Source organism: Asparagus officinalis, chromosome 1 (genome assembly GCF_001876935.1).
Source record: "Asparagus officinalis chromosome 1, Aspof.V1, whole genome shotgun sequence".
Lineage (NCBI taxonomy): Eukaryota > Viridiplantae > Streptophyta > Magnoliopsida > Asparagales > Asparagaceae > Asparagus > Asparagus officinalis.
In genome coordinates this window covers 107,170,394-107,183,180 of record NC_033794.1, presented here as the reverse complement: position 1 = coordinate 107,183,180, position 12,787 = coordinate 107,170,394, and the positions used below count along the sequence as shown (strand labels likewise).

The 12,787-nt window shown below is 37.8% G+C and overlaps 1 long non-coding RNA gene across 1 annotated transcript; it reads right to left on the bottom strand.

Moving 5' to 3' along the window:
* Window positions 2,598-3,641, bottom strand: LOC109843690. Its single transcript, XR_002247761.1, has 3 exons — window positions 3,156-3,641; window positions 2,808-3,068; window positions 2,598-2,726 (listed from the first exon to the last, which is right to left on the bottom strand). It is a non-coding gene; the product is annotated as an uncharacterized LOC109843690 (long non-coding RNA).

Here is a 12,787-nt window from a genome sequence, read left to right as displayed (position 1 = left end):
TTTTCCTATAATAAAGACATGATAGTTAAAATATTGATAAATACATTAAAAACAAACAAAAAGAAAGGATGCAGTTAATAAGTAACACTAAAAAAATTTTAAATACCATTTTTTTGCGAATCCTCACAAAACTTATTGTCCCCGTAGTGTGCACATATTCTAGACCTTCACGATTTGCTTTGTTGGTCTCACTTGTTTTCTACACATATAGAAGGAACGTGGATTTAAAAAACAACCAAACCATTAGCAGCACTGCTGTTCCGTGTCTATTTCACTGCTTCAATAGATTTTATCAGCTTATATTTTCAAAGTATAGAAGAAAGAATCAACATATACAAAATACATTTATACTGTTATCACTTATCACCCAGTGTAGTATAGTATATTGCTGCTCAAGCTAGCTGTGAGAAATAAATTTATACTAACATTGTGTCTGGTTCACCATATGTATGAATCCAGATTGCAGGAAAAATTAACAAAATAATTAAAGAGTTAGGACTTAGGGATGTTGGACAACTCGAGCAAGATCTTGTCTTTGGAGATGCAGGGACGAAAGAAATAATCGAGTTCCTGAGGAAAAATCAGGTTGTAAAAGTTTTCTTTCCCAGAAGAATGTGGGGGGGTCCCTGAACAATGCGCACTTTTAGATGGATCATACAAACTGAATATCAACTCTATTGATCTTAATCTACAGCATGTAGAACTCTCAAACAAAAGAACTAACTGATTTTGAAGTTTATAGCTCGTAATAGCATAAAATAAGAACAGTTACAACAGAAAGATGTGTTTAAGGCATATATTGTTCCAAAACCATACAAACTGACAGAAATATAGGATATAATTCTTAGTGGGGGGGTCCCTGAACAATGCGCACTTTTAGATGGATCATACAAACTGAATATCAACTCTATTGATCTTAATCTACAGCATGTAGAACTCTCAAACAAAAGAACTAACTGATTTTGAAGTTTATAGCTCGCAATAGCATAAAATAAGAACAGTTACAACAGAAAGATGTGTTTAAGGCATATATTGTTCCAAAACCATACAAACTGACAGAAATATAGGATATAATTCTTAAGTAGCAAAAAAAGTATATACATAGTCAGACTAAACATTTGCAAACACAACTTCATGAGCTCTAGCAAAACAGCAAAAGCATAAAAATAAGAAATATCTGATTTTGAAGTTTAAAGCTTGGAAAAGCATAAATAAGAACTATTTCAGTATAGAAAGATGTGTCTTACGGCATATTATGTTTCAAAAGCATTTGAACTGACCAAAATATAGGATACAGTGCTTCTAGTAGCAAAAAGAACCAGAAGCTGATCAGGTCAAGAATAAAATATAACAGCAACATTCTGATGATCATAATACCACCAAGCTTCTTGAAAACATGCGTGAAACAAATAATGTAGAGAAGAGTGCTTGCTGTGAAGCATATTTGTTGATTGCACGCTTAGAGGTGCAACATGCACTATTAGAACTTTTTGTTTACCAATTTGAGATATTGATGTAGGAACAAAAAGTGACTTGGATTATTGTGAAAGTAATATAATATTTTTAACCATTTCTTTCAATTCTTCCCCTGTATATCCATTAATAGATGTTCTTCTTAAATCTTCCCAATCGTTAAATACAGAGCATCCTATTTTTCTTTTCCATATGGCGTGAAAAGTGTCTGGATCATAGGATATGGGTGTTTGAGTGTCATGTGTTTTCCAAGTATCCAACATGGCAAAAATTTTGTAAGGTGAAGTGTCCTGATAACACTAATTTGAAGTGAGTTCCTTTACCTTGTCTTCTCCAAGTTCCTCCACTAGCTAAAATTTGGTAAGGACTAAAATGAACATTGAATAAGTATCCTGAAAAAACTTATCAATTTTGTAACTGTCAGGTACCAATTACTAGCCCCTTCTCCACATATCAAGAATTGTTTCTCTGCACTTCATTTCCCCCTGCCACTTGAAGAACACTATACAGCTAAGTCCAGGAGGCTTAAATTAGCATTACCAGTGAAAAACCACATGCTCAGGTGAAATACTTCATTTTTCTCTTTCTGTAATATAAGAGAAATCAATAAAGGAAACCATTTAGTCTTTTACTGTATATTTCAACAATTATGTGATATTTTTCATTTATTTCCCTCATTGATGAGAAGCCAAAAGCATTTTAGGCTTGTGTTCAGATTAGATTCTAAATCTCTAAGCATAGAAGAAAGCAGCCTATTCTTAGTCATGGTATCAAGAAAATCCTGTGTAATAAAATTGTAGATTTTTCATTTACTTTGCTTTTTACAGTACAAAAACATGATGGAATCTTTCCTACCACTTGGGCAGTGAGTTGTATAACATGGCATAAATGAGTTGTTTTACCCAAAACTATTCTAAAGACATAGATAATATCATTATACTACAAACCTGAAGACTATTGGACAATAATCTTTCCACTGGTGTTAGTTGGGAACCTGCTTTAGGAAAATCCATCCAAAAGCTAATTGAAATAGAATAATTCTAAAAGTCTATGCACAAACAACGTTCTAATTTCAACAAGATTATGAAAAAAATTATCTAAATTTGAGGATTTACCTTGTCATGTATTCATAGGGTACCCAAAACCAGAGCCCGCTTCGTCCCCAAGCCCCTCACAACTGGCGAAGCCACCACTGAGAACAGAGTGAACGAAGTGTAAAGTATCCCCATCAACGTTGTTCCAAGGTCCCCCTTCTGTGATCTCCCACAAACAAAAAACAACAATCAACACGGACCAATTCGTGATCAATCAAAGGACAGAGCAGAGGGGCTCACGGTGTTGACAGTGCTCTCGAGATTCTGAGCAGCACCGTAAGCACAGAAGATGAAGAATAAAGATAAACTTAATATGTGAGCATCTCGGGCATGGCTCTTCGAAGAGGACTGACCCACTTCGGCCAAAGGGTCGTCCTCAATCGCAACAACAAGAGACCTCGCTTCATCCCCTTGATTATGATTCATTGGTAAGCTCTCCTCTATCTTCACTCAATTTGGGCAAAGTTTCAGAGAGCAACAAAACCCTAATCCAGCTGCTCCCTACAATAGATCTTCAACAAATCTGCCCCTAATCGAACACATCGAAATAAAAATAACAATTTCAGTAAGAGGGGGGAAACAACAAACATTGGGGGAGAACGGAGCGTTGATCTTCTTGGTCCTGGTGTAGGTCTTCTTCTTCCTCTTCTTGGCGCCACCGCGGAGGCGGAGGATGAGGTGGAGCGTCAACTACTTCTGGATGTTGTAATCGGCCAGGGTCCGGCCATCCTCGACCTGCTTTCCTACGAAAATGAGCCGCTGCTGATCCGGAGGGATCTCGACACCATCGAGGTCGGCGTGGAGATGTGTGGGAAGTTCGAGCGGAGGAGGATGAGACGCAAAGGAGGAGATTGGGAGATGGCTGAATGAAGAATTGGGGATTTGAATGGGTTTTAGGGTTTTTACGGAGCGGTCAAATGAAAATTTAGGGGGGAAATTGTGGCGCTCGGTCTTAAAATCAGAAATGAAAATGTGCGGGATCCGTCCCCCTAGCTCCTTGCATAATTTAGCCCCAAGCCTAATTCAAACTCAACGCTTGATTTTAAAGCGTTGTCTTAGATTCTATTGTGACGATTGGAACCGTCACAAAACTGTTCCCTTAGACAGCTAAGGGGACGGTTTAAAACCGTCCCCACCGAACCGTCCTCGTAGACCTATTTTGTGGTAGTGCACCCACTACTGAGGCTTGGTCTGGTAGATGGTTTAAATAGGAAACGTGCAATGAGGTAGAGGAATGTACAAGAAAACTGTGGCAGCCATTTCCCTAAATGTTTCAGTAGACTATTGTTTTTTGGTTGACATGAAACTATCCGGATCAGACATTTGCTGTATCCGATGATCATTTTCACTCGTCTAGACCATCATAGACTTATTCTAGGACTGTTGTGAAGTCCATAATAGTGTGATAGGAACCATTAAGAGACTCATCATAGACCATCGTAGACCCGTTGGTGCTTGATAGTTGTGGAAAATTGTTGGACTGATTGACCATAAGTCATAGTTTCATCCTACACGTGAGATGTTCCGCAATCAGTCCGCTACCAGATTAATAGCAATCCTATTTATGATAGGAACCATTAGATGATTAAGACACCTATGCTAAATAGTTAAGAGACTCACAATGGATAATTGAATGACTCTGACAATTGCTCTCTGTTTATACTCCTTTCACGTTATAGTTACTAGTGTGCTTGTGATGCAAACTAGATATCATCATCCGGTATAGGCGAAAGGAAAATGTCTGTGGTCTAAAGCTCGTAAGTGTGATCGTGTTCTAGTGTGTGAATGTCATGTTGTTGATAATATCATATGATAACACAAATATTGACTTTAGAGTCTCTGGCCTGATTCTTTATTCTTGTGCAAGATATTATCAGTGGTATTCATGTTTATTCTTACTGATTGTTTGGCTAGAGAAATACTGGTATTAGTCTGATCATACGTGCTTCTACAACTTTATATATAAACTGGAGTGTTGGGTGTCTGACGATATAAGTTAATGGCAGTGGTTATCGGAGTGCGCGAACTCTCAAAATCGGGATAAAGGACAATTATTATGCATATTATATCACGTCAACTTCACTAAAGATTTATAGTGTATAGAGCAACTTTGTCACGCCCCCAAAATGCACAGCTAATTTTGATATGCATGACAACAATAACACGTGCAAAAACCACATGCTAAACCTGCTGTTCACTTCTATATTACAAATAAATTTCACTTAAAAGAAACTTTATTGACAAATAGAAGTCTCAGAGCAAAAACTACATTATAACAAGTTCACTATAATGAGTCAAAGGCTCTTATTACATAAACATAGTAGCATGACTAGTATAACTATATCTTTCAACATCAAACATTCTAAATGATTCTTCTCATGTTCCAAAGCTCCAAGGTTTAGACAAAGCTATTTAATTTCATCTGAAAAAGATTTAAAAACAACGGGGTTAGTTTAACACTCAATGAGCAGCGGATCAGACAAGTTTAAGAAATTATCAATACTAAAACTCAAATAAGCTATTGTAAAAAAAGAACGATTGAGAAACACATAATAGTTTTAATAAGAGGAATTTCCAAGAATAGCATGTGACATGGTCATAAAAGAATTATTCACAAATTTAAGAAACAATATGAATGAATACTAAATACTTTTAAAACTGTAATTATCGGTCTAAATTGACACTTGCAAAACTTTCTAAGTTGTCACACTAAGGCTATGAAAATTATAGCCCAGTAGCATGGAATGCGCATCGAATCACTATAGGTCAACCCGGGGACAGAATGTACCTACCACTACCATAGGTTGCCCGAAGGCCACATCACTTTTGCCAAAAGGAGCACTTTATACATTCAATACTATATGGTAGACATAAACAAATCACTTCACTTCATAGCGGACTTCTGAGGATTTTTAACATTTAAAACACTTTTCTTTTTGCTCAAACTATTGCTCACAATTTCCACTTGTACGAAATGCAATATAAATGCTTAAACACTTTTGCAAACTTTTCTCACATCAATCTCATGAAAATAGAATATTTATGAATCTAAACAGATAAATACATTTTTTGTCCAATAAAAATCTTTAAATAATGCATTTGAACAGTAAATTTGAAATGATATATTTTTAATAATCTCATATACGAAACGATATTTATATTGTAAAAGATAAATAGTTATCACATTCAAATTGTTAACAATTACTATAAATGAACAAAATAACATGTCTAATCCCTAATTTCTCTACACAAAATAAAAATTATGATTTAAATAATATATAATAGAAAATAACCAATGATAAGAAATCTACACACCTCAATAGTTTTTTTTTAACAATTTAGAGAACTGTACTCCAAGAACCTACTACTCAATCAAATCTATAAGCATACAAGATGCATAAATACTAAAGATTTCTAAACATAAATTATTTTGGGTATAAAACTAATATTTTTAGTTTCTAGGGGATTTTTTATGAAATTTATTTCTACCCTTTTTAAATAGAGCTTTGGCCTAACATCAACTTTTCTAGTTTAATGGGTCTGAAAATATTTCCATTAATTAGATTTTATACAAACTCACCTTTTCAAAGATTCTGGACTCAAAACTATTTTTTGTATTTCTAGGGGTCTAACAATAATTTTCCTTTTCTTCTTTCTCTTCTCTCGTCTATTTTGTTTACACCAGCATCCAAGGATTTGTTGGGTTCGGCAGCCATAATGATCATCACCGGTGAAACCCAGGACCATGGATAGTTGGAGTTCATCAGATGTCGCCGGAGATGACGCCGATGGCCAGAAAAAGTTAATATTTTTTACCTATAAACTAACACATAAAACATAAGTAAAAAGTTTTCACTAACCTTTGAAGCTTAATCTCCTTTCTCTTTCACTCTCTATGATCTGCTTACTTTTTCTTTTCGTTTCTTTTTCTTTGTCAAATGAAGATCATTTGATTTGTGGGGGTTTTTCTTTTAAGTTTCCATACCTTTTGGATTTCTAAACTCTCATATTAATTATACTTACAACAATACAATAATCCAATTTACTACCTATAGTTATGAAACTCTTCATTAACTTAAAAAATGGTACTCTACATCCTCCCCCATCTTAAATAAAGTTTCGTCCTCGAAACATTACGTATCTTGGTTCTGAAAAAGTTGAGGATACTTCCGTTGCACCTCATTTTCAAGCTCTAATATTGCTTCTCTTGTAGAGTGATTCTTCCATTGAACCTTCACATATCGAATAATACGTCTCTTAAGTATTTGTTTCTTATGATCTACAATACATTTTGGTTGCTCCTCATATGTTAAGTCTTCCTTAGCTCAATGGGTTCCAGTACTATAACTTGATCTAGGTCTCGAATAAATTTTCTTAGCATAGATACATGAAATATATTGTGGACTCCAGCCAAAGAAGGTGGTAAAGCAAGCCTATAAGCAACTTCACCACCACACCGAAGAATTTCAAACGGTCCCACAATTCTTGTACTCAGCTTTCCTCGGATTCTAAATCTTTTCACACCTCTTCTACAAGACACCTTTAAAAATACATGATCACCTTCTTAAAATTCTAAGACTCTCTTCCTCTATTTAGCATAACTCTTCTTTTTACTATGTGCATTTCGAATATGCTATCTTACCAAGTAAATCTTGTCTATAGCTTGTTGCACTAAGTTAGGTCCAAGAAATTTTCTTTCTCCAACATCATCCCAGTGTATAGGGGAATGACATTTCCTTCCATATAGAGCCTCATATAGTGCCATCTTAATACTTGCTTGGCAACTATTATTATATACAAACTATGCCAACGGTAAATACTCCTCCCATGATCCTTTTAAATAAAGGATACGACATATTAACATATCCTCGAGAGTTTGAATTATTCTCTCTAATTAACCATCCATTTTTGGGTGATTTGCTGAGCTAAAACAGAGTTTACTTTGAAGAACTTTGCGCACACCATTCTAATACTCCGATATGAATGATCTCTATCAGATACTATCTCCACTGGAACACCATGAAGCCTAACTACTTTTCGACAATAAGTGAGTCAACTTAGTCAGACGGTCCACTATAACCCATATAGTGTTGTTACCTCTCGCAGGTCTTGGTAACCATGTGACAAAATCTGTTAAAATTTTCATCCACTTCGACATTGGTATGTCGAGATTCTGAGTTAATCTGACTAGTCTCTAATGCTCTGTTTTTACTTGCTGACATATTTCACACTCTAAAACATATTTGCTAATATCTCTCTTCATATTATTCCATCAATATATCTCCTTCAAATCTTTATACATTTTGTTTCCACCAGGAAGCATTGTTTATCAAGAATTATGAGCCTCTTCAAAATCTTCTTCTTCATCTGGATTATTCGGAACACAGAGTCAATTTTTGAACCTAAGAGATTCATCACCATGTATTACAAAATCTAGTTGTTTACCATCTTCAACTCCTTTTCGAATGACTTTCAATTCCGAGTCATCTTTTTGGGTAACCTTAATCTCATCAATTAAAGCACGTTGTACGATGTTGTTCAGTTTGGCTGTGATTGTTGACACATGATATCAATTCTCAATTTATCCAAATCTTCTAATATATGCCTTTGTCGAGTAATGAGATAAGCTATATTACTCTTCCAACTAAGGGCGTCAACAATTACATTTGCTTCCCCTAGGTGATAATTAATACTAACATCATATCATAATCTTTAAGTAGATCTAACCATCTCCTTTGCCTCACGTTCAACTCTTTTTGAGTAAAAATATATTTAAACTCTTTTGACCGGTATAAATTTCACAATGCATTCCATAGAGATAATGCCTCCAAATTTTTAAAGCAAAAATAACAGCCGCCAACTCTAAATCATGTGTTAGGAAAATTTTGCTCATAAGGTTTCAATTATCGAGAACCATAAGCTACTACTTTTACATTTTGCATTAGCACACCTCTTAAACCTTTATGAGAGGCATCGCTATAAACAATAAAACCTTCTCTTGCGATTGGTATAGTGAGAACTGGTGCATATACTAGTCAGTTCTCTAACTCTTAAAAACCCATTTCGCATCCTTTAGACCAAATAAATTTGATTCTCTTTTGAGCCAAATAGGTCAAAGATGAGGCAATACGAGAAAATCCCTCTAAGAATCTCCGATAAGAACCCGTCATGCCAAGAAAACTGCGGATTTCATGCACATTTGTTGGTCTTTTCCAATTCACAACTGCTTTATTTTTTGCTGGATCTACTGAGACTCCATCCATCGAAATAACATGTCCTTGAAAAGACACATTATCTAACCAGAACTCACACTTCTTAAATTTTTCATAGAGCTTTTCCTTCCTCAAAACACCGAGCACACACCGTAGATGTTCCTCATGCTCCCTCTTGTTCTTTGAATATATCAAGATATCATCTATAAATATTACCACAAAATAATCTAAGAAGGGCTTGAACACCCTATTCATGAGGTCCATAAAATATTCAGGTGCATTCGTTAATCCGAGTGGCAATACAAGAAATTCATAATGATCATAACGGGTACGAAATGCAGTCTTTAGAATGTCTTCAGCCTTAATATTCAATTGATGATAGCCTTATTGTAGATCGATCTTGGAAAACACTTTAGCTCCTTGCAAGTAGTCAAACAAATTGTCAATCCTTAGTAACAGATATTTATTCTATATAGTCACGTTATTGAGTTCTTGGTAATTAATACATAATCGCATACTACCATCTTTCTTATTCACAAATAACACATGTGTGCCCCAAGGTGAAACACTAGGTGTAATAAACCCTTTTAGCTAGAAGTTCTTGCAACTACTCCTTGCGGGCACTAAAAAATGCTAAGAAATGAAAGTGTTAAAACTCGCTACTAGCATGACGAAGTTCATAATTAGAGGCGAAGTTCACCCAGGGACGAGGCTCTCAATGCCTTAGCAATCAGAAGATGAAGCTCGTCACTGAAGACGAAGCTCCTCTAGAAGATGAAGCTCATTTAGAAGATGAATTTCATCCAGAGACAAGCCTCACCAAGCAGCAATACTCGCCCCAGAAGATGAGGGTCACCAAGTAGCGAGGCTCGACCTTCAAAGATGAAGCTCGGCACACAGCGAGGCTCGTCTCATCAGACAAACCTCACCACGCAGTGAGGCTCATCTCATCGAATAAAACTCGACGCCAGGAGGCTAACGGTCATGAAGAACCAGTCAACCCACATGGGCTAAATCCAAGGAGTTAGTTATGCTCCTGATCCCATGATCTCAGCATCAAATACACACTGGTCACTTATAAATAGCCGTGAGCAGCTATGAAAAAGGGACTTTTGGGGAGAGACCTAAGGCATCAAATTCTGACACACATAAAAGCTAGACGTACGTACGTCAAGAGCCAATAGCAGCTGCAAGCAGCTAAAGCACTCGACAGAGGCTATTACCTCCTCGACTTGAAGCAATCTTGCTCCGATCGTCAACTAGAAGTAAGCTATGCATGAGCATCGAGTGAGCCATCTCATCGCCACATCGATCCCACGTTAAACAAAGGACAAACTGAGTCAATCTTCTCCGCTTCTGTACTTGAAGAAGAACGATTGTAAAGAGAATCTTACAAGGTGATAGAATCCTTTCTTACAACAAGGTGATAGAATCCTTTCTTACAACAAAGCAGTTGAACAACTAGTTATTTTATCTTTTTTGAGACCTACAAAAGATGGCGACCATAGTGGGAGAAGTCCTTTTCTCTGAAGAAATGATTGTGGCATAGTTGGACTAGATTAATCCAAGTATGAGGAATTCTTCTCCTCCCATACTCTGAGTCCCACCAAAGCACGTAAGTGCCACAAAGTCTCTCGTGAGACTCTAGCCAATTCAGCTTCTATCAACTCTACCCGAGTTTGCCTTGAGGAGAAATCCTTGCCTCTGAATGTCGAGGCTCCGAGAACTAGTCGTCAAGCTAAACAATGGGTCGCCAAGCAACCCAAGCAAACTTCAATTGCTACAGAGTCCATGGCCAATCTATTGTAGGAGAGGGCAAGACGTCGTCGACGCTAGAATCAGGCCCGTCATGAAGCCTGTGCTTTATCTTCTCTGGATGGCTTCCACTATAGTCCCAGAGAAGACATTGCTAGAACTCGCAAGCTAGTCGAGGCTCGCCCAACAGAGGTGCATAAAAATGATGAACCTCACCCATGGCGTGAAGCTCGCCATTGCTGCACGTGCATCCAAGTTCACCCAGATGACGAACCTTGTTTTCAAAATGAGGCTCATCTAAGATGACAATTCATCTCCGTAGCCAGCTTCGCCCTACTGTCAAGCCTGGAGAAACTCAAGTGCGTCAGAATGATGGACCTTAGCTCTAGCATAGAGCTCGCCCCACTACTAGGCCACCTTCAAGTTGCCAAGTCGAGGCTCGACTAAGACTACAAATTCGTCCCTCAAATTTTTTGAGGCTCGCCCAAATGTCAAGGCTCGTATGAATGACGAGGCTCGTCCAACCACTCAGGCTCGCCAATCTCTAACATTTAGAGATTCGTGTGCATGCCTAACCAAACTACCTGAGTTAACAGGGGGTGGTCCTGTTACTGATCTCCGTGATTACCTAATTTGTAAATGCAGTATGAGCCAGATAAAATCTTGTTGTAACTGTGAAAGGCTCATCTCCATATTACTTGCCAAATATAAAGGTGAGGGCCCATCACTCAGGTCCTCTGTCTTTAAGCGACTGTCTGAACTACTGGGAGTCTCATCATCCAGAAGAAGACGCTTTCGTCCCAAAAAGCAAATTCCCAAGAATGAACTTGCTAAAGTTACAATCAATATAACTAGCAGGAGTAAAGGAAAAGGACCGGCTAGCCCTTCTAACTCCTCTGATCCTGAATTCTCTTCGGGGCTGAGGAGGTTGTTCGTTGAGCAAGAGGGCATCTTTCGACGCATCCGCACTCGTACTGGCTCGGTAACTCCATTGGATTACCGATATTTAGCAGATATTTCTGATGATGATGAGCTTGACAACTCATCCATTTCCACTTCCCAAGCATCCAACACTGATCAAAGTGAACACACGATTCTCATATGGCTGGAAATGCGGAGGACCTAGCAAAAAGACTGGAGGAGCAGCAAGCTACTCTTTTTCAATAACAAGAAACTATCAATCTCATAAGAGAAATGATTGACAAGCTCCTTAAGAAAAAGGAGAACATGAAAAAGAAGAAAGGTCTCGAAGAAGCCTCGGGATAAGGATATCGGTGACCATCACGTTAAGCCAGGGGATCTAGCTGTCCAAACCAAGAGGACACTGACATAGGGGGTGAGGAAGGGTAAACTCCAAAAGCTTATTCTGAATCATCAGAAGCCAAATCCAATCCTCACAAGAAAGATCATGACCAGAAGTTGGACAACTTTCAGAAGCAGTTTGATGCTTTGAGCTTCAGAGAAATTTTAGAGAACCAGGGGTGACTAGACCGTACTTTGCCGAATGGGACGTTGTTCCTTATCCTTCAAAGTTCAAGCCACTCAGCCTCCTACATTTCGATGGCACGGGCTCTCCTATCCAGCATATCTATTACTTCCAGTCACAAACTAGGCACATAGTAAGAAATGATCCTATTATGACTCAACTGTTTATTGGAACCCTCAAGGGGGGTCGCTTTTGAGTGGTTCTTCAAACTAGAGCCTGGGTCCATCAACTGTTGGAAGGACATGGAGAGGCTCTTCATGGCCAGATTCTTCAATGATGATACAAAAGTATCTATGGTCACTCTGCTAGCTAAGAAGCAGAAAAAGACAGTGTCCATCAGTGACTTTGTCAAGAGATTCAGAAACCGATCATTTCATTCTCGTGATCAGGTCTCGGAGGCTACTTTCATCAAGATGTGCTAAAACAATCTCTCCATCAACATACTATCCAAAATGGATGCTGTTGATACTCGTTCATGGAAGGAATTGATCTGGCAAAGACAATAGGTTGAAAGAATGCTCAAGAGGTTAGACGCAGAAGAGCCTCGTGAATCTCGTCCTAGAAGAGGAGGTGCTAACCAAGGCAACTTCACCCCTCCGATCCATTCAAAGGGGAAGGATACTCTCATAGTAGAAACCACTTACTCGTCCAAACCTGCTTCAAAGCAGAAAGGTAATCCTTTAGATAGCCACTTCCAGAAGTAGTACGACTTCAAAGATGAGCAGGTCATCACGATTCTCAAGACTTTAATCAAGTTGAAGAAGATT